General features: G+C 36.8%; 1 pseudogene; it reads right to left on the bottom strand.

The window, feature by feature from the left end:
• Positions 1-18700: 18700 nt before the first annotated feature.
• LOC104854330 lies at positions 18701-20680 on the bottom strand (annotated as a pseudogene).
• Between the last annotated feature and the right edge of the window lie 846 nt (positions 20681-21526).

The following is a 21526-nucleotide window of genomic DNA, read 5'->3' as shown; positions in this document are numbered from 1 at the left end:
AGATGCAAATATCCTCGATAAGATACTGGAAAAGAGAATAGAAGGTCATCAAGAAGATCATACACTCTGACCTAGTTGGATTTATTCCAGGAAAGCCACGATGGTTCAACATATGTAAATCAATAAATTTAATACACTACATTAACAGAGTGAAGCACAAAAACCATATGATCATCTTTATAGATGCAGAAAAAGCATCCAACAAAGCTCAGAACCCATTCATGATAAAAACCCTGCAGAAAATTGGAATAGATGGTCTTTATCTCAACTTGATAAAGGCTATCTATGAAAAACCAACAACCAACATCATAGTATATGGTCAAAAACTGAAAACCTTTATGCTAAAATCAGGAACAAGACAAGGATGTCCACTATCACCACTCCTGTTTAATATAAGTTTGGAAACATTAGCCATAGCAATTAGACAAGAAAAAGAAAAAGAATAAAGACAGAAAAGGAAGTTAAACTGTCATTATTTGCTGACCATATGATACTCTACTTAGAACATCCAAAGAATTCCATCAAAAGACTTCTAGATTTAATTGACAGATTCAGTAGAGTAGCTGGATACAAGTTAAACACTCACAAATCAATAGCCTTCTCATACACAAATAATAGACTCATTGAGTGATAAAATAGGGAAACAATCCTTTTTCAATAGCACCCAACAAAATGAAATATTTAAGAATCAGCCTAACAAGGGAGAAAAGATCTCTACATTGAGAACTACAACACTTTGAAAAAAGAGATAGAAGAGGACATAAGAAACTGGATTTCAACTTGCCAAAGATTAAAACTAGACCCCTATCTTTTATGATCCACTGAACTACAATTGATGTCGATTAAAGATCTAAGTACTAAAACAGAAACACTAAACTTGTTGGAAGATAAGTGAGGTAGAACTCTTGAAGATATTGTCATAGGAAAAGACGTGAACAAATCCTCAGTTGAACCGGAACTAGCACAAAGAATCAACAACTGGGATCTCATCTTTTTAAAAAAACTTCTGGACTGCAAGAGAAACCACCAATAGAGCTAAGAGACAACCTAAAATGTTGGAAAAAATTTTTACCAGATGTGCCTCAGACAAAGTTCTACTATCTAGAATATATAAAGAGCTAAAAAAGTCAGGCCCCCCATATATAAAGATCCAATTTTAAAATGGGCATCTGAAATGAACAGACACTTCTCAGATAAAGAAGTGAAAGCAACAAATAAATGCATAAAAAATGTTTGACATCACTGGTCATTCAAGAGATGCAGATGAAAGCAACACCAAGATTCCATTTTACCCCCAGAAAGAATGGCTGCTGTGAAGAAATCAACCAATAACAAGTGCTGTTGGCCCTGTGGGGAGAAAGGAACCCTTCTCCATTGTTGGTGGGAGTGCAGACTGGTGCAACCACTATGGAAATCAATATGGAGATACCTTACTAGGATGGGAAGTACCATTTGTCCCAGCTTTCCCCCTGCTGGGTATCTTCCCAAAAGAATGTAAAGTATCATACCACAGTAATATATAAGCACCCATGTTTATAGTGGCACAGTTTGTAATAACTAAGACTTGGAAATAGCCCAATTGTCCATCAACTGGAGACGGGATAAAAAAGACCTGTCTCTTTTTATAAAGTGGAGTACTACTCAGCCATAAAGAACGAGAAACTACAGACATTTGTAGCTACATGAATGCACTTTGAGGACATACTCTTACGTGAAATTAATAGGACACGCATGTAAATACTGTATAGTTTCTCTGGTGTGAAAAATTGAAAGTGTAAATAAGGGTCAAATGTATAATTGATATTTTGTAATAGGAAGAAAAGGTCTAAAGGTATTGGGCAAATGGGAGGGGTAGGTGAAAGGTTTAAAAAAAGAGAAAAAAAATAATTGATATTGTAATAGGAAGAAAAGGTCTAAAGGTATTGGGCAAATGGGAGGGGTAGGTGAAAGGTTTAAAAAAAGAGAAAAAATAAGAGAAAAGGAAGAAATTGAAACAAAGTCTTTGTAAATAGGGAAGGGTGGAGTGGGGAAGGGAGGCTAGGGTAATGGGAAAAAAATACGAACCAAGATATGTCATGTAAAGGTACAAGATACCAATGTTGAATGTGACTGTATTGTATATCTAAAATGTACCAATAAAGATTCAGTTTATTTTAAAAAAAAAGACTTTATTGTGGTTTAGCTAGTATCAGATCCTAGCCTCGGATTGTATTACACTAAGTATTGAGACTTATACTCATCTTAAGTCTATTGAGCCCTTTCCTATCATTCATTCACTCATCCAAATATTCATCCACTTATTTCTATTTTAATTCATTCAGTAAGTATTTATTAGATCCCACTGAATGCCAAACGCTAGGGATAGTCTCATAGTGTACTGTGTTTTTCAAACAAAGCTCCGCACACTGCATGTTCTCATGAAGTTTGTAGTCCAACTGACACTTTTTCAACAGTCACACATATAAATATAAAACATAGCTCTGCTAAGTTCACAGGAGAGATATTTGTAGCATTATGAAAAGTAGAATGTGAGAATGGGACCCACCCCAAAAAGCCAGCCATGCATTAGACAAAACATAAGAATGAGAAGTAGAACATTTTACGTTGTGGTAAGGCCTTATGGCGGGAAATGACATCTACAACAAAGAACGAAGGGAAGGCTGGTGGCTAGAGTACAAAGATGAAAGAAAGGACTGCAAGTGGTTCTGGAAAGAAAGGGAGGTGTACAAACAAAAGGACCTTTGCAGCTCGGCTGGAGATTCTGACTGTTATCCTGTGACCGAAGTGGTCATTGTGTAATGTGAGCAGCATTGTGGAGGAATGAGGAGTAAGTGTGGTGATAAAGACATGGGAGATGCATATCTGCATCTAAATGTCAAAAGTGTTTCTCTTACTGCCGTGTGGAGACTGAGTGTACCAATGTGAAATTTAAAGTAGTAATGGAGGACAATGACACAATGTAAATTTTAGGAGACTAAGAGCATGGATTAAATAGGGTAGTTGAGGGAGACGGGACCGAAGCATGCCTCATCGGGTCTGGATTTTATAGACGAGTTATGCTGGTGCTTTTAACCAATGCAGTTTATACTGGAAAAAATTAGGACTGCCTCACTTGTCTCCCTCTCCTTTATCCTCACAGTATGTCCCACACGGCAACATATTCATCAGTTTGCTTTAATAACAGAGCATAGACAGGAGGTGCAGCAATCACAATCAAAACTTCTGTTCCACTGATAGAAAAAAGTTTATTATAACCAGTAATAGAGTGAAAATAAACCTGAACTTTGTAATTAGACACAAATGCATCTAAATCTTGACTTCCTCTAATTCTTTAAAAAAATGTGGACAGCTGGGATTTAGCTCAGCGGTTCTGGCGACTGCCTCACAAACGCAAGGACCTAAGTTTGATCCCTGGTACCAAAAAAAAAAAGGCGGGGACAATTTATTTGAAGGTCTATTAACATTTGAATAATTTTTGGGTGTAAAGGGATTTCATGTACTTTTTAAGATGTGTAACAACTTCCCTGACTTCTGCATAGTAGATGACAGAACCCTGAATAGTTGTGACAATGACAAATGTTTTCAAACGTTACTAAGTGCCTTCCACAGTGAGGGGACAAAACTTTCTCCAGGTAGAACCCTTTTATCTTCTTTTACTCATAATTATATTAAAATAACAATGATCTACTTACCTCTCCATTGATATTCATTTGGTACCTACAAAAATCAGAAATATAAAATTTACTTGAAAATGAATATTAATTAAATAATTACTGTGAACTTTGAGATTCACACTGACATAAAAAATAATCAATACTTTGCTTTTGCTAGGGATCCTTCTGGACCCTTGGAGTAAGATCCTGCTTCAGTGCAGCACCCTGAGAGTCTCGGAACTTTGGAACCGGTGGTTCCTCTGGAAAGGGTTCGTCACATCTGAAAGATGGAAAGGGGATGAAAACGAAGATTGTTGATTCCAAGACCCGGAGAGCTTGACTCTGCTTAGAGGTAGAAATTTTCCTTTTGTGTTCTCTCATACTGTGTACTATAAACAGCCTCAATAGTCTTTTTCTTAATAAAACTAGTTAGTATATGCTAGAGGAGAATAATGCTGTGATTATACAATCTGTCTTTTAAAAAGAATCTTCTGTTACTTTAACCCACCACTTAGTTCTCGAATGACAGAATGCAGGCTCACCTGAGAAGCCTGTTGAGTGGAACCCTGATAGCTCAGTGCCTGGATACGCAAAAGACTAAGGCACAAATATTTTGAACCTATTTCTAAAATTTAACATGATCTTTAAAAATTCTTTCCTCTGTTGTCTCTTATGGAATTCATTGAGGAAATAATTGTGTGATGTGAAATCTGTTGGAATTAACACATATCTATTAAGAGATTAAGATTTCAGGTTACTGGCTACAAGCATGTTTGTGAAACTTCATGTGGTCTGTGGTTTGGTTATTAAATAAATAACTTGTTCTTTACTATATGTAAAAACATACAAGATTTTCTTTCTTAGGACAGCATTTTATTTGTGGAACAATTAAATTTATGATAGTTGTATTAACTTTTTGTTTTGGTCTAAAAGAGGTTATAAGGAACCTGATATCCAATTGCTATTAACTTTGAGTCAAAAGTAATATAAATAGTTGTATTACTTTGCTAGGGTTGCCACAACAAAATACAAAAATTTCTTTTCTTACAGTTTGGAGGTTGAAAGTCCAAGATTGAGATATTAATAGGTTTAGTTTCCTCTGAGGTCTCTTTCCCTGGCTTGCAAATGGCCAGCCCCTTACTGTCTGTTCACATAGTGGTCTATGCATGTGTGCCTCTCTTGTCTCTCTGAATATCATCGCTTCTTATCACAACATTGCTCAAATTGGATTAGGACTACTCCAATAACTTTGTTTTAGTTTAATTATCTAATTAAATTAAGGGTCTGATATCCAAATATAGTCACTTTCTGCGATACTTGGTGTTAGGCTTCAACGTATGAATTTGATGGTGTTGGTGATGTTGGTGGTTAGATTCAGCTCAGCCCCTAACAGCAACCCTTTGTATTTAGATGAAAATTTACTGTTCTCCATGGACTTTCACATTTATTATTTCAATGGGCTAAATGTCCTAAATGCTCAGTAATCACAACAAAGAGTAATTCCATTTTCCTTGCACTGCCAAGGAAAAGCAATTTTTAAATTCATGGTTTAATACAGTGCATGTGTCATTGGAGCTGTATCCATTTACTATAGTGGGTCCACTGGTTGTTGGGTGCTATGAACCCCATGTAGTAGCTTGCTATTTTGAATCAAAGTTTTTCATCATAAAAGGAGCTTATATTTTGTTTATCTTTGAAGGAGATATGAATTTGGGCAAGGACACATAAGCAATTCTGATAATTTTCTAATCTTAAAAAAGATCAAATTCTGAGCTATGCTAAGGTAGACAAAAGGGCTCCTTGTGTGCCTGACTTGAAGAAAAGATATTGTTCAAAATATGAACACTCTCTCTTTGGATATAAAAAATAATATCTTGCCAAAAATTATCTTGAAATTCACTCACTGAAAAGAGTAATCAGTTATAACAAATATATGTATATACATTACTAAACCATTTAACATATATGTAATTTCCAGGTCAGAGAACATAGAGTGCATAGAAGTCTTAATATAGCTGTTTTGTCCCCCCAAAAAGTATAACATTTTATTTTTGTTCGTTTGTGGATTACATTGCAGCTATCATTTTCCTGTATTTTTAAATTAATTTTATTGATACATTTAATGTATGCAATATAATGGCATTCATTGTTGGAAATTTGTACCTTTACATAATCAATCTTGGTTCTTATTTATGACTATGTTCCCTCAGCAAGTAGAAATCCTCTTAAAAGTAGGTAAGCAGATGAGAACTAGAAAATCCCACAGATTAAAATGAAATTAAAAAAAGAACTCTTGAGAAAAGTGTGAACATGAAAGCAATTGTACCATAATTACAGTTCTTAGATCTTGCTAAGGAATCTGGATCTAGTTCAGTGGACACTAAAAATTCTAAGGACTGTTCGTGTCAAATAATGAAGAATCTCTTTCTAGAGAAACACTCAATGGGGTGCTCATCATTGGTCAAACAAAGAGGAAGATGAAAGGCAAGCTTTCTTCAAGTGTAAAGTTTTGAAATACACTTTAAGATGGATGAATACAAAATGGTTGTTGATGCAAGTGAGGGATTGTGAGCTGAGGAGAATCAATACATCCAGAAGTTTCGATTATGTATGTTGCCATGTGTTGTCAGCAGCAGAGAGAACCCAAAGGCGTATATTTTGAAATTTTGTTGGTTTGTTTAGCCCTTTGCCTCTTACATGACTTTAGTCAAAGATTCATGTCCATTGATTTTCAGAGTCTTGAGAGTCAGGAAGAGAAAATACCCTCCTCCATAGATTCAGAAACAAGGAAATCTACTATTTTAATTACATTTTCATCAGTTCACTTAAGCAGTTCTCCTCCCTCCAAACAGCAAACATGACCCTGGCCTCCAAGCTCATCTTCTTGCCATCAAACCTGAGACGCTTCCAGTTGTAGGGAGCTATTAAAAAGTGCTTTACTAAGGATTATGTTTTAATCACTGGTTATTGGCATCATATTACTTTGTATTTGTATTACAGCAAGTTTTCACTGACATATGGGTGAGAAATATAATTGTACCTGATGCTGTAAAGTATCAAATTATCTTAGTGATTAGACAATTAGGAATTGATAATTACTTCAGCATCTCCCATGTTTAGACATAGTAAAAGCTCAAATTTTTGATGAATGAATGAGTGAATGAATAATGAAAGACATAGCCATCCCTAAGATTGTCAAGACATAGCCTGCCTGGGAATTTCATCACTGTATGAAAGTTTCAGTCTTTCAAAAATCATATTCAGAGTTTCAAGCATTTCACACAAGCTTGAAACACAAAAAAATTCCATATTAAAAATTTTTCTGGTAGAATTTTCTGTGCTTTCCTTCTTGAGACTGGAATATATTTTCTCTCCATGTTAGATCTGTAATTGCTCATTTCTCTGGCTCGTACTTCAAATACGGACTTAACTTTCACTCTCCAGCTGGAACTGGTCCTTCTAGGGCGGTGCCTCAGTATATTCTGAAAGATCACATAAGCATAGTCAAGAAAAGAGTCATATTCAGTATGTGCTATGCAAATGGCTTTGGATGACAGCAGTCTTTATTCCATTCCCCAACTTTGCTGCTTATGCTATGGCTCAGCCCCACCATTCATCAATGCTGAATACACTGTTCTCTGGCTGTCACTAGGAATGCTTATGATGAGGCTCCTCCTTGCCCCATGTGCTGATGTTATGGTGGAGAATCACTTCATTTCCATGTGCTCTGTCCTCTAGAGAATTTTTCTGGTGCAGCCTAACTAGAAGGGTGTATTCTCATTAGTGTCACTGATGCATTTGTTAAATATTTCTTCTTACCTTTTAGGGTAAAACATGGAAGTTGTCACATATTCCCACTATCGTAAAAAAATATTTTTTTCCCTAGGCTTTCCTGGAAAGGCTGATAGACTGAATTTCTTAGAAAAACATTTGAAAGTGCTGACCTCTTTCTACTTACTTATTTTTATTTTGTTGCCAGGAATAGAAAGCCATCAGATGAGGAGGCTTACTGTGGCCATAACAAAATTAAATTAAGATGACCCACAGCTTTATTTTCTTATTTGCATTTCTTTCCTCTCATGAATTTATAAATTATTTTCCATTGTAAAGTACTAGTACAAAATCTTGGGTTTCTGCCCATTTCGTTTTGTTGTTCATTTTGGTTGACCAAGAATTTTGAAAAATAAATAGAATTTTCTAGTTTTTATCTGATGTAATTAGAAAGTTGCATGAAATTGAACACAAGTAACTTTTTAAAATGTCACCATCTACATTGACCATAACAAGTTTATACTCTAATAGAAATTAGGAATCTTAGCAAATGATTATGAATGGTTACTAACATCATAAAATGAAAAGTAGACTGAAGGTATGTGTCTTCAATGGAGTACAATGTTATCTCCAAAATATTCTTGCCTTAAAATTAAAACTGAATTTGTTCAAGCTAATTTGTTCATCAAATTAGCACTTTCCAGGAAATAAAGGCACAAAAGTACATGCTAATTACACAAAAATACAATCTATAAAATCCAGAACCCATTTACCAAACAAACAAATTGCATAGTGGAAACATAAGTTGAAGGCAAACCTATAAATTTCGAGACTCAGGAGAGTCATCAACTCATCCTTGATTGGATTCTGAGACAGAAAGATTTGGAATTATTTATTGTCCAATGTCTTCATTTGACCTAGGGAATCTTAGCAAAGCAAAAGTTATATGGCTCCAAGAACCCTATCAAAGCACTTGTTTTCTGATGTCATATGTCTTAGCGGCAGCAGGCATCATTTTACAGTGTATGTGGAGGTCGTGATTTCTGACTTAGAGCTCAAATAAGAAAATGAATAAAGGAATAAAATTTTACTTGGTCATATAAATAAACAGTATTACTTTCTCTTAATCACTTTCAATTTTATTAGTAATATATAATATCTGTAATGTTCCAGCACATTTCACATAAAGGAAGGAATCCAAATTAAATTAAAATATTACAATATTTCACATTTTCTTTCCCTCAAAAGTTTTTTTTCTCATCCCATATACACGGCATTAGTAAAGGCATTAGTATATATATGTGTGTGTGTGTGTGTGTGTGTGTGTGTGTGTGTATGTATATATGTATGTGTGTGTATATATATCCATAAATGTATTTAATGCTGAATTTCCCTTTGAACTTAATTTATAGCAAATCACAAACTACACAACCAAAAAATTACATCACTAGATTTAGCACTCTTCTTCATGAATTAGAATTAATATAAACCAGAACTTCCCTAATTCTTTTATACAAATATATTTTAAATTTGATGTCATAGTTTAATGGACAGATTTTTCTCTGCATTTAACTAAAGTAGGATTAAAATAAGTCTCTTTTTCAAGATCTCATTCTTTATACTATCCATGCGAGTGAACAGCAAGAGAGAATTTACCCCAGGAAAGTAAATATGATCAAGGAACTACATGGTAAGGAAATATTGTTTCCTTTTAAACATGTACTTCTGCCTTTATATTTATTCTATGTATATGAGTGAGATATGAAAGAACTCAAGACATTTAAAAATTCAAAGTATGAATGAAGGAAAGATTTTTGAATGTTTTATTATATAGGCAAAAAATAATACATATATTTTAATACATTTAGCAAATATGAAAATGGAAAACTTTTAAATCACCCTTCCCATTATTGCTACTCTTTTTTTAAACTTTCAAACCAGATAAAATATCCATGACTCTATTCCAGTCTTATATTGAAAACATAATAATAGAGCAGTACCAACAGAAAACATACTTTTTCCATTAGTCATGTTGTAGAAAAACTTGACTGGTAATACATAGTACCTAGCCTCTTGCAAATAATGATAAACAATATGCATGGTTTATCTTGAGACTTTTTTGTTCTTCACTCATGAAATAATCACCCATTTTTAAACTCTAAATCAGAAAACCCAGGGAATCTGTAAACAAATATTTATTGAGAGTCCACTGTGTGTAAGACATAGGTTTATGCATGTCTTTTGGGAAAATAAAATGAGTAAGACAGCATTGCAATTAAGAAAATATTTGACATGATAAGCATTAAAAGGTCAAGGACAAGATAGGGAGACTGAGGTCAGAAGAGCTCACTACTAACCAGTGGAACCAGTCAGAAATACTTCGTGATTTGACTGTCATATCTGCAAGTCAAAAAGCATATCTTAATTTGTCTTATTTTTGACATGTATTATATTTTTGAAGTGTAATTTTTTGCTGTCCAAAGTAATACATTTTTATGATAAAATGGATAATACCAAACACTGGGCAATAATGGACCTTACTTTATTCACCTAAGTAGTTCGTTCAGTCACTTATCAAATATTTGAATGACTTTTTTATGCAAAGTATCTTATCCTTTATTTCCTTATCATTTTTCCTACTGAATTTTTAGCATATAAATGGCTAAACTTTGATATGACCCACTTTAAATATTGTCTTCATTTTAGCTTTTGTGTTTCTCTGATTTTTCATAAGCTTCAAAAATTTAAACTGCATTTTGGTATTTCTCTTTTCTCCCTCTTATTTGCCAACCAACTACAGCCAGTAAATTTTCTTGATCATTCTCCTGAAATTGATGTTTCTAAAGTAACCAATGACTTAATTATTGTGTAATCAAAGAAAAATTTAACCGCTCTACAACTTTCGGCCCTTTTAGCAACATTTTTTTTCACAACTTAAAAACTTTTGTATGTTAGTCACCTCCCTTCTTGATAGTATTCTCCACTGATTTCTGTATTGGAAAAGAAAGAAGTAAAGCAGTTGGCTCATGATTTTTTGAGAAAGAAATAAAAAAGATGCCTTGTTTAATCTTTTTCAAAACATGATAAGCATATTGTACATATAAACTAATGATATTTGCTAGGAGGAATGTCCTTAATTATGAAATGCTTTTAGCAGGATGTTCTTAGTTTTCCATTGCTATGGAAGTATTCCATTGTTTCTGAGCCTGTGGTGAGTTAGAACATCATAGTACAAAGGGCATTGTGTAACAAAACTGTTTACCCATGGCAGCCAAGAAACAAAGAGAGAAGAGAAGTTGAGACCAGGGTTCCAATATACTGTTCAAGGCCATGACCCCAGTTACCCACTTCCTCTAACTATGCTCAAAGCCTGAAATTTCCTTCTACCACTCCCAGTGGTACCATAAGCTTTGGTCCATGCCATCAGTACATGAAGTTGGGGATGTTTTAAATCCAAACTGTAACAGAGGCTTTATCTACTTTGGATCTGATAGTTCAATGTGAGAGAGACATCAATAGGGGTCACCTTCAGTGTCCAGAACTCTTTCTGCTTTTCCTGTCTGTCTTATTTGATTGTATTCTTTAAATTACTTGCAAGGCCCAATCTTGCACAACGATTACTGATTTGTGTCAGTCAGACGAGATATTCAAATCCTGTGTGTTAGCTCATACACTTGTGTATTTACTAGTTTCCTTCCTAAATCTTACTGGCTCTTTCTGTTTTTCTCCATAAATGTCTGATTTTATCAAAGCTTTTTATTTTCTCACTTGATATCCAATTACTGGGCAACCTCATATGGTATTCGATATCCACTGAATATATTCATTGTCTCTTTCCTGATTTTCCTCGGTGTAGTGAATGGCTTTGCCATCTATGCAGTGGTAAAAAACAAACAAACAAAAACAAACAAACCAAAAAAAATATAGTTTTGGTATCTGTGAAGTCACAACATTATGCAAATGAAATACTCATACCTCTTACATTAGTTCTATCAGTTCTATTCTCAGTGTCACTAATTTATTTCAGGTTTGCTCACATCTTCTATGCCTCAATGCAATTCTTTACCTAATTGTTTTTATTGTCTCAAGTCTGGCTTCTCTACCATTTTTCTCCTGCTTTGTTGCTGGTGGAGTCATCTTGCTAAATGCCAGTCTCATCACATTACACCTCGGGATACAATTCTTCAGTGGTGATCTATGGCTATCAAGATAATTTTAATGAGAAAAACGGAAGAAAAGCTCTATGACATTGCTCTGGGTGGTGACGTTTTTAGTTGTGACCCCCAAAAGGCAGGCAACAACAAAGAAATAGAGAAACGGGATTATATCAAATTTAAAAAGCTCTGTACAGCGAGGGAAACAACCAACAAAGTAAAGAGACTGGAGAATGGGAGAAAATACTTGCAAACCATACATTTGATAAAGGATGAATATCCAAAATAGGCAGGAAACTCAAACAACTTAGTAGCAAGGAAACAAAAAACCTGATTTTAAAAATGGGCAGAGGACCCGAATAGATATTTCTTAAAAACAAATGTCCAACAGGCATACAGAAAGTCCCTTGATATCATAAATAATTAGGGAAATAATTTCTTTTAGAATAATTTGGGAATGATATATTTTCCAAGAAAATTATCTATTTCAAGGAACTCTTTTTAGCCTTCTTCCATTATAATTGTAAATATTATACTTTTATAATTTTTAATTTCATCTGTGTCCATTATTACTTAGAATACTTTTAGTTTTTAATGATTAATTGTACCTTCATGTTATTTTATCCCCTGTTATTCTGAATCTTGTTTCCTTTATGAATTTACAAATTATTTCTAAAATAACTAACAAAAAATGAAACAGGAAAAGAAAAACTATATGCAAAAATGTATATACTATATTTATATACATGCATACCATGTGTATATATATATAGATACGATCTAATAACAAATTACTACCTACTAACAAATTATAAACAAAAAATTCACTAGAGGAAAGAAAAATGTCAGAATACATACACAATTTATGAAGGTTACAGACAGCTAGAAAGTAAAAGGATGAGCTAAAATAAATCAGATAAATACTAACCAAGAGGAAGCACATTTAACTATCAAAGTAGACTTTAAGTCAGAATAATTATTGGAGATAAAGAAGGTAACAAAACAATAAAAGCTTGATTTCACCAAGGAAAGTACAGTAATTCAATATTTGTAGTCCCCTAGTATACATTCAAAGCGGCAGACTGCAGCAGCTTTTCTTGTAATTGATAGATCTGGCCAATAAAACATGGGTAAGGATGCAGTGTGTGTGAGAAGCACAATTAAAAATCATGATACAATGAGCATATACAGATTAATAAAGGCAACAAATAGAGCATGCTCATCTTTTAAAGCACATTCTTGTAATATTTATGAAAATTGGCTTTAAATTATATGAAAGGTTTAACATTAACAATTTTAAAGAATCAAATTTTCTCTAAAAATATCTTTGAACTTCACCTCTCAGGAATCTGTGTATAAGTGGCCTCAGTATCACTGGAGAGGATCTTTTATCTTTGAAAATCATTGGACCTCCAGGCCTTGGACCCACTAGGTGTAGCTGAAGTTGGATGAAGCAATCAGTGTAGGCTCATAGAGCTAAAGCTGAATTTCCTGTCTTTAGCTCCCTCTCGCAGATGTGTATTAAAAGTCACCGCTAATGAAGCAGAAGCCACTTTGAACAAAGCAACAGTTTAAATTGCCTCCTAATTTGGATCACATTGCAAGTATCCTTCCACAAAGAGATCAAATGCTTTTGGACTAAGGTGACCATGCCAGTTGGCTTTTAGTACAGTTGGATGGAATTCCACGTCTTCTGTTTTTTTCTATGTTGAATAGAGAGATTCTTGAAAATGGCTGAGCCATGATAGATTACACACTAAACTCATATCATAGCTAAATCATCTAAGGTCAGCATCATTTTTTAAGTATTCCCTCTATCCTTGAGTCTGTCTTTGCAAAGTGACTAGAATCCTGAATCTCTGGTTTTGTAGGTCAAACAAACAACAGTGAAACTGCAATTTCTTTGAACTGTTCAAGCCTAAATATGACATACAATAGAGAGGCAAAGGTCAAAGTGTTTTAGAAAGGAATATATTCAGTTAGAATACAAGAAAGCTCCAAAATGCCATGATTCACTTCTTTTGTTACAGAAATAATTATAACATCCATGACATTTCCACTAAGGATTTTCAAGCTTTTTCTGTCCTACAATAGAAAGCTTGTGTAGTAGGAACTGCGTGCTTCTGTAGCGTTGTAAAGCACACCATGGGGGAACACTGGGGTGGTGCAAGTATTCATGATGCCATGCCTTCTGCAAGGTAAGCATACATTTTATAATCATACACAACACAGAGTGTATGAAAACCACCAGAATATAAGGTATCAGATAACTGTTTAAAAATCTCATCCAGGAATTCTGATATCATCTCAGCACAACACATATTGTGCTTCTATTCAGTACTTTTGAAGGCATTGTTTTTGTTAGGGAATTGATCATGTTAAAGTATGCTGTGACGTCGCCATCACAGGCTGCCTTCTCCTGGTGCTTCTTGGCTCTTAGAATGACTTCATGCTCTTTAGTTTCCCTTCCACCAAGGCCACAGCGAGACAGAGAAGTTGAAAACTTCTGTTTTCTGCAGGGCTGGACTCATAAAAGACAACCTGGCCTGTGATAGGTTAAAAGTAGCCCACTCCTCATGAATAAGCAATAGCCCAGCCCCAAAACAATAAAAGGACGTTCCTGTCTTTGTTCTTTTCTTCTTCTTCTTCTGCCCCTTCTCCCTCTCTGCTCCTGCTTCCTGAATAAAGTCTCCTGTCAGACCTCTCGGTGTGTGTATGGCTTAGTTGTTGAGCGTCACAATTCCCTTTCAGTTTTAGATCGAAGAAAGCCTAAATCCTTTATGTGAAGAAAGTCACAGAAACATGTAATGAAAAATAACCACGACATGTTGGTCATTATAGAAGCGTGCCTAATACACATTGAAAACATATATGGAGAAAATAATTATGTGTCTATGCTCTAGATAGGTGGACATGTAACATCATCACTTCCATTTTGCAGGTGAAGAAACTAAATCATGGGGAAGATTACAAGACATTTAGCAGACAAGAAAAAGAAATGGGAGTACAAACAGCGTTCTTTTTGCAGTTTGGAAATTTGATGTTTCATTTCATGTCCCAACCATTTTATACCACTTATATTTTTTTCTAGGTACTGGAAGATACAATTAATGACAACAGCTACTTATTCCACACACATGCCACAAAAGGAAATGAAAATGTAACCGTAGCCCTATGACCAAGCATAATTTTTCTTACCAGGAATGACTCTGTTAGAGGGGAAAATAACTTGATGGCCATAAATACAAAGCAACTGACTTTAGGTTATTTTATTTTTCTAGAGGGAATAATAATTGTTTCACCCATTTTCCTTTTTTAAACTGAATTAAAGCATATGCTGAGAAATATACACCTGCATGTGTTTAGCTGCATGAATTTTCATCATGTACATCTGTGTGATTAAGCAGCTAGATGGAGAAGTAGAGCAGGCGCTCATCCTAGAGCCCATCCTGTGTGTTCCCTTCTCACGACCAAGAGGAATTGTTAAATTTTCTCATCTACATGGATTTGCCTATTTTTGAGCTATATATAAATTGAATCACTCACTACGTTTCCTCTTGCATTTGGTTTCTTTTTTGCTCAATATTGCTATTGTGTACAGTCGTAATTCATTCATTCTCACTGTTGTGTAATATTCTCTTATAAGGATAGATTACAAGTTATTGCTTTTTTGCTGTGATAAGCACTTGAATTGACAGGAAGGTGGCATTATGGACGTATTATGCTATCCTCTGCTTCACCTGCTCTTTAAATTATGTAGGAAGTGCATTGTGAGGTAAGCTTAACAAAAATGTAAGACAGCTTTGTTGCAAGTTTTTCAAGTAGTTCGAAGGAGGGCTAGAAAGCAAAATGATTTAGGCAGAGAAGGTGGGAGAGAGCAAAGAGAGAGAGAGCGAGCGCCACTTTCAAGGCTTTCCCTGATTTAGTTATGGTGATCACGATGACGCTGCTGATGGTGACGTAGTTAACAGTTGCTGGGCCTTCCTTGCTTTCTGTGTTTCCCTTCCCTTCCCCCCTCTTCTCCCTCTCTCCTTCCCTCCCTCACTTTCTCTCTCTCTCCTTCCTTGCCTTCCTTCCTCCTTTCCTTTCTCTTCTTTCTCTTTCTCTCCCTCCCTCCTTCACTCTTTCCTTTCCCTTCCCTCTCCTCCCTCCCTCCCCCACTTCCTTCCTTTTTTCCTCCCTTCCTCTTTCGTCCCTCTCTTTTTTACTGTCTTTCTTTTAATAACATATTTCTCACTTGAAATTGCAATCAATGTCAGTCCATATTATTTCAGTCTTTTCCTGAGTGTGTGCGTTTTAAGTAGTGAGAAGCATCCTTATTTCTCAGATTATGAAATTGCGTACATGGAAATATAAATTGTTTTATTAATACTGAGCTAATATTTTATTTAGGATTTGCCACGTGGATAGGCCAGGGTTGATTTTCAGTGTTAGTAAAATCTTTGTTTGAAATATACCAAAGGCAAATTTACTAACATTTGTTTTTTAGTAAAAAATTCACTTAATTATTTTCGACACATGCTTGTTTACAGTCTCCACATTATTTCCTCTCCTGGACGCATATTGACTTCACTTGTATGTATACATGAAAGCTGCAAAACTCCAACAGTGAGTCGCTCATACATATTTCACAGCTTCATAAATAAATCTTAATAGCCACAGATTCCTCTGAGTTTTTTGTCCCCTCATCCCACTGTAACTCTAATACCCTATTTCTTCGAAAACACTCGTTATTTGTAAGCATTGATGGAACTCTGTCATTTGGTGAAGGCCTTGTGAAAGATATGAATCTATTTTTCATCTGTAACTCAAGATTTTGATTTCCTCTCCAAATAAAGATGTTATTCAGCTCCTTGATCATTTGTGCCTTCCTTGAACTAGCATCTGTTAGTTGTCTGTTGTCTTTTCTGAACCAAATTTCTAGCTTCTTTTATGATTGTGATTGAGAGCACAGGCACTGAAATATTTTTGTAACGTGTGTTATGCCGGAAATGCTATCATTTAACAGAGTCTGTTATTTCTTTTCAAATTCAAGTTGCTATAGACAGTGAATACATTTTTTTTTTTTTTTTTTGAGACAGTCTTGCCTAAGTAGTTCAAGCTGGCCTTGAGCTCACTATCTAGCCCAGGCGTAGTTCCTTGAGTGCTGGGATTATAGGCCTGTGCCATCACCCCTGGCTGAGACAATGAAAACTGTAAAAAATGATTTTATTGGCAAAAAATAATCACTCATTACTACAGTGAATCAGGTTTTTTGTTTTGTTTTTGTAAAATTATCAGGGTTTTTTTGTTTTTGTATTTTGGACCCTGCAATGTTCAGGAAAGTAGAAAGGAGCAAGACATGTAGCAAAAACCAGAAGGAATGTGCAAAGCAGACAATTCTTCAGGAAAACAGAGTGTAAGGAAGGCATTTATGCAGAATGATTGTTTTTATTTCCTCCAGGTCAGTCACTAAAAGCTATAAGGAGCTTCATTTCCCACAGAATGATACTTCAATTCTAGAGGGACAGACCCTTCAGAAATGACTGGCTTTCTTCTTGTCTTTAAGTAAGGAACTATTGAGCCAAATCACTGACAACTTTCTTTTTAAGTGACATTTCCTAGAAGGAAAAATCTTGCTGCCTTCTTTGTAACTCTCAGTTCAATTTGTAGGTATCCTCTCTCTTCACCCTTTTTAACATCCTTGCATTAATTTTCAGTGCATACATGTGCAAATCCTGGTTTATATTGTTGATGCTGAGAAACACATTGTCTTTATCTTCTATAATATGACTAAACATTAAAGAAAGACTGAGTTTGGCATTTTAATTTTTTTTGTGTGTGAAATAGGGTGCAGCGGTTTTTTGAAAAAAATGTGAGGATATACTTTTAGGGTAGGCATCTGCATTCTAGAGTCCTTCCTTCAAGGAAAACAGAGGTTACCTCAATGTCATTTGTATATTTGTTGCCACATTTCTGGATTTTTAATATGGCTTGAAATTTGGATACTTCACATGAGACTCTGTTATAGAATGGCATAGTTTCAGAATTGGGGAATAAATAATAAATTTCACAGTCATCATTAGGCAATAAGTATGCTTGTCTTAATAAGTTCACCTCTCATTGACCATGAGAAGCAGTGGAGTGAGAAGCATTTAAGAATCAGTTGAAAAGTAGAGAAGCAGACATGCTGGATAAGCTCAGAGCCCTGGGTCAGATACTCAAGGCTAGCTGCTCTCATTTATTCCTTTTCTTCCTGTAGCACTGTGGCATGGAACTGACTGACTTCTCTTCAGAGAAGGATTATGGATTCCTTGAATTATATCTGGAATACAGGAATTATATCTGGCTCTTTTGTGTGTCCAACATATAATATAATATCTGACTCAAAGTAGAGATTTGTTTAATGAATGAATGAAGCAAAAGATAGAATTCAGGAGCTAAAGAGGTAGAAAAGTGAGTTTATTTGACTTTCTAGATCAACTTCCTCTGTGTATTTTTCTTTTTTGAAGAATGATCAGTTTTAAAAATTGAGTTATATATAAATAATTAATGCATGACAAAATCTACCTTCTCAAAAGTACAGTTCAATGAGTTTTATTATTCTAAGATTGACTATCACTATTACCTCATTCCAGAATGTTTCCATCATGCCTGAAAGGAACTCCGTATCCCTTGTGGTTACTCCTCATCTCTCTCTTCTCCCAGTCCCTGTCACTAATAAATGTAGTACTTTCTATCCATACATATAGATTTGGACATTTATATTAATGTAGTAATAATATATATGGTTTTAAAAGTCCCCTCTTCTTTCACTTATTATAATTGTTTTCAAGTCATGTGTATGTTGTGGTATGTATCGCTACTGCATTCTTTTTTATGAAGAATAATTGAATAGATAAGAGGTGTGATTACAAAACACAGTGAATATATAATTTTTAAAATTATTACAGTAAAAGACAGTACTATTAATCCTCCTCAAAACACTCCCCTCACTTCAAAGATACTCATATCATTTGTTCCTGGAACTTTCTAAAGTAATTTACATTTTAAAATATAATTTAAATACACTTATGCCCCTGAAGCAGTTTGTATTTTACATTTACAATTTATGTCAAATAAAAATGTTATGATACGCTCTCATCCACTTTATTAGATCTGGGGCCTTCTGACTTCTGACTTTATGACCATGAAAGGTAAATGTTTTGAATTGAGCAGCCCTGACAATCCAACTAGACACTCACAAAAGAGAACTTCCAGAGGCCAGGCAGACCGGCTTGTTTTCTGGAATGTACTTGATTTGTTTCATGGCATTGGTGAGCTCCTCCACATTGATGACTTTCTCCCTTAGGGCACACCCTCAGCAGGGCCCAGCCTGCCAGCCTACATCCAGTGGCGATCAGCCCATCGATCTGTCCGATCTTCTGCTGCACCCACTTTGTCAGGCTCTTGCTGGTTTTGGATTCCTCCACAAGCTTCCCCTCACCAGTCTTGAAAAGCTCCTTCTTGATCTCTTGCAAGTCCTTGCTGTAGTGCTGGATGTCCTCCTTCAGCAGCTCTTTCCCTGGTCAGTGACTTCTTCTGTTCCTTCAACTTGGAGTAGGCATCGCTCAGAACATCGATTTACTTCTTAGTTATTTCCTCTCCCTTCAAGCCCTCCAGCACAGGGGCAGTGTCCTTCAGGGCCTCGGAGGACAAAAATCACATCAGGAACCTCAAGCTAAAGCTCTACTACATCAGGGGTGGTGACACCCACACCTTCTCGCTCAGCACCCTTCACAGCCTCCACCTTTGCGGTCTACTGCAGTCCCAGGAGAACTGGTGCTCCTATGGGATGGTGGCCTCTGTCTGCAGCATGGCCTCCAGCTTGGCCTTGCTGTCTACCTGCTTTCCTTCCACCTTGGCTTCTTTCACTTGGGCCTCCTTGGCCACAATCTCTGGGAGGGTCTGGAGGGTAGATTTGAGCTAGTCAACAGGTAAGAGAGTATCAGGGAGATACATGGTCTGAGATCACACAAGCAGCAATGTGGGCACCTCCTGGTGCAGGTGTAGGTCCAGCCATTGCTTCAGCTGGCTCTGAAGCTGGTCCTTAGTGACACAGAGGGCCTGCAAGCTGCCTGCAGCTCCTTAACATTCAAGGTGTCCACCCCTTCCTCAGCGATCAGCTTGTTGTCGGCCTTTATGGACTGTAGTCACACGGTGAGCTTGAAGTGCAGGAAGTTGTTGATGCCCATGGTTAGCAGTTCCATCAGCTTGCAGGGCGCCACCAGCTGTGTCCTCACGATGTTGTTCAGGGTCAGCTCATCCTCAAAAAGCTTGGAGAAGCCCATGATCTCCTCGTTGCTGGGCCTTTCCCCCCACTCATGGATCTTCTGGAAGATTGCTGAGAAGTCTGGGTGGCAGTGCCCTTGGCCACCTTGTTCCTCAGTGTCATCTCCTCGATGGTGTCCCGGACGACCTTGGCCAGCTCCAGCTTGACCCACAGCTTCTTCTTCAGCCACAATTCCTTGATGGACTGCGCCTCAAACATGGACGACAGCATGCTGGGAAAGGACTTCATGGCCACAGACGGCAGGAACTCCACGAAGTGCATGCACCACCAGGAAGACCAGGACGGCAGCACAGAGGCGGAGAAACTGCCTAAGCTCCCGGGGTCTGCGTGTGGCCGAGCAGGACACACCGGAGCATGCGCGCAGCGGTGCTGGATCGGCCCCCAGTGGGAGGAAACCGTGGTAGAAGCGCTCGAGCTCCTTGGCACGCTCTGCCCCAGCGCCTTCTCCACCGCCACCGGGGCCGCTGGGCTGTACACAGGGCCACCCTCCTTCAGCTTTTTGTTCTGGTCCTTCAGGGACTTGAGGCATTTCTCTTACCACGGAGTCATTGTTGAGGGGGGAGACGAAGGCCAGCCACGCAGTGAAAGGTACCGGCCCGACAACGAAGTCCATGGCGGCTCTGCTGGAACACACAGCGGAGTTCGTGGCCGCCCTGGGGCTCGGCTCTGAGGCACAGGTACAAACGGTGGGCTGGGGTACAGCAGCCAGAGGGGACAGTCCCCGTGCGGGGGCGAGGCGGGAGGCTGGTGGGCGCCGGGCCGTGACAGCTCCTCAGCAAGATGGACGCCATGCGCGCCGGGAGCTTCCGGCTGCTTCCGGCTGCGGCCCCTGCGGCATGCTCCGTTATGGTCTGTTGGTCTACATATGCCTACCCTTTGGCAGTAAAGCATACTCATGATTACTGTAGTCTTGTCGCTTTGAAATCAGCAGATGTAAGTCTTCTGCTTTTATTCTTCCGTGTCAAGACTGTTTTGGTTATTCTGTGTCCCTTGCATCTCCGTGTGAATCTTGCCTGAATTTATTAGTTTCTGCAAAGGAGTTTCTGCTATGATTTTGAAAAATATTTTTTTTATTTTTTTGTTTTGAGGTAAGGTCTTCCTGAGTTGCTAAGTTGCCCAGGCTGGGCTTGAATTTAGATCCTCCTACTTTAGCTTTCCAGATTACCAATGTGCACTACAATTGTCTGACTTGAATTTCTTGACCAATTTGTAGAGTGTTACCTTGTTAAAAATTATGTTTTCTAGTCCATCCATAGGGGATAGTTTTAATTCACATAAATTTTTCTCCATTTTTTAGTGATGTCTTGTAGTCTTCAGTCTTGCACTTCTGTTAAATTTATGCTTAAACATGTCTTCTTTTTTGAAGCTATTATAATTGTATTCACAATTTCATATTTTTCATTGCTTGTGTATAAACAATTGATTTTTGAGTTTTTATCTTGAAACCTTAATGAATTCAGTTATCAGCCATAATATTCTGTGTGTTACAGTTCTTAAGATTTTTCTATATGCTTAAGAGTATGGCCTCGATGTTCATCCATAAATAAACAGGACACATTGAAAAACTAAAAGTGTAAATAAGGATTGAAATGTATGATTGATAATGTGAAATAGGAAGAAGGATCTAAAGGAGTAGG

Source organism: Fukomys damarensis, unplaced genomic scaffold, assembly GCF_012274545.1.
Source record: "Fukomys damarensis isolate Sample0158 unplaced genomic scaffold, DMR_v1.0_HiC HiC_scaffold_28, whole genome shotgun sequence".
Taxonomy (NCBI): Eukaryota; Metazoa; Chordata; class Mammalia; order Rodentia; family Bathyergidae; genus Fukomys; species Fukomys damarensis.
The sequence above is the reverse complement of the archived record's forward strand: the minus strand, read 5'-3'. Positions and strand labels throughout refer to the sequence as shown.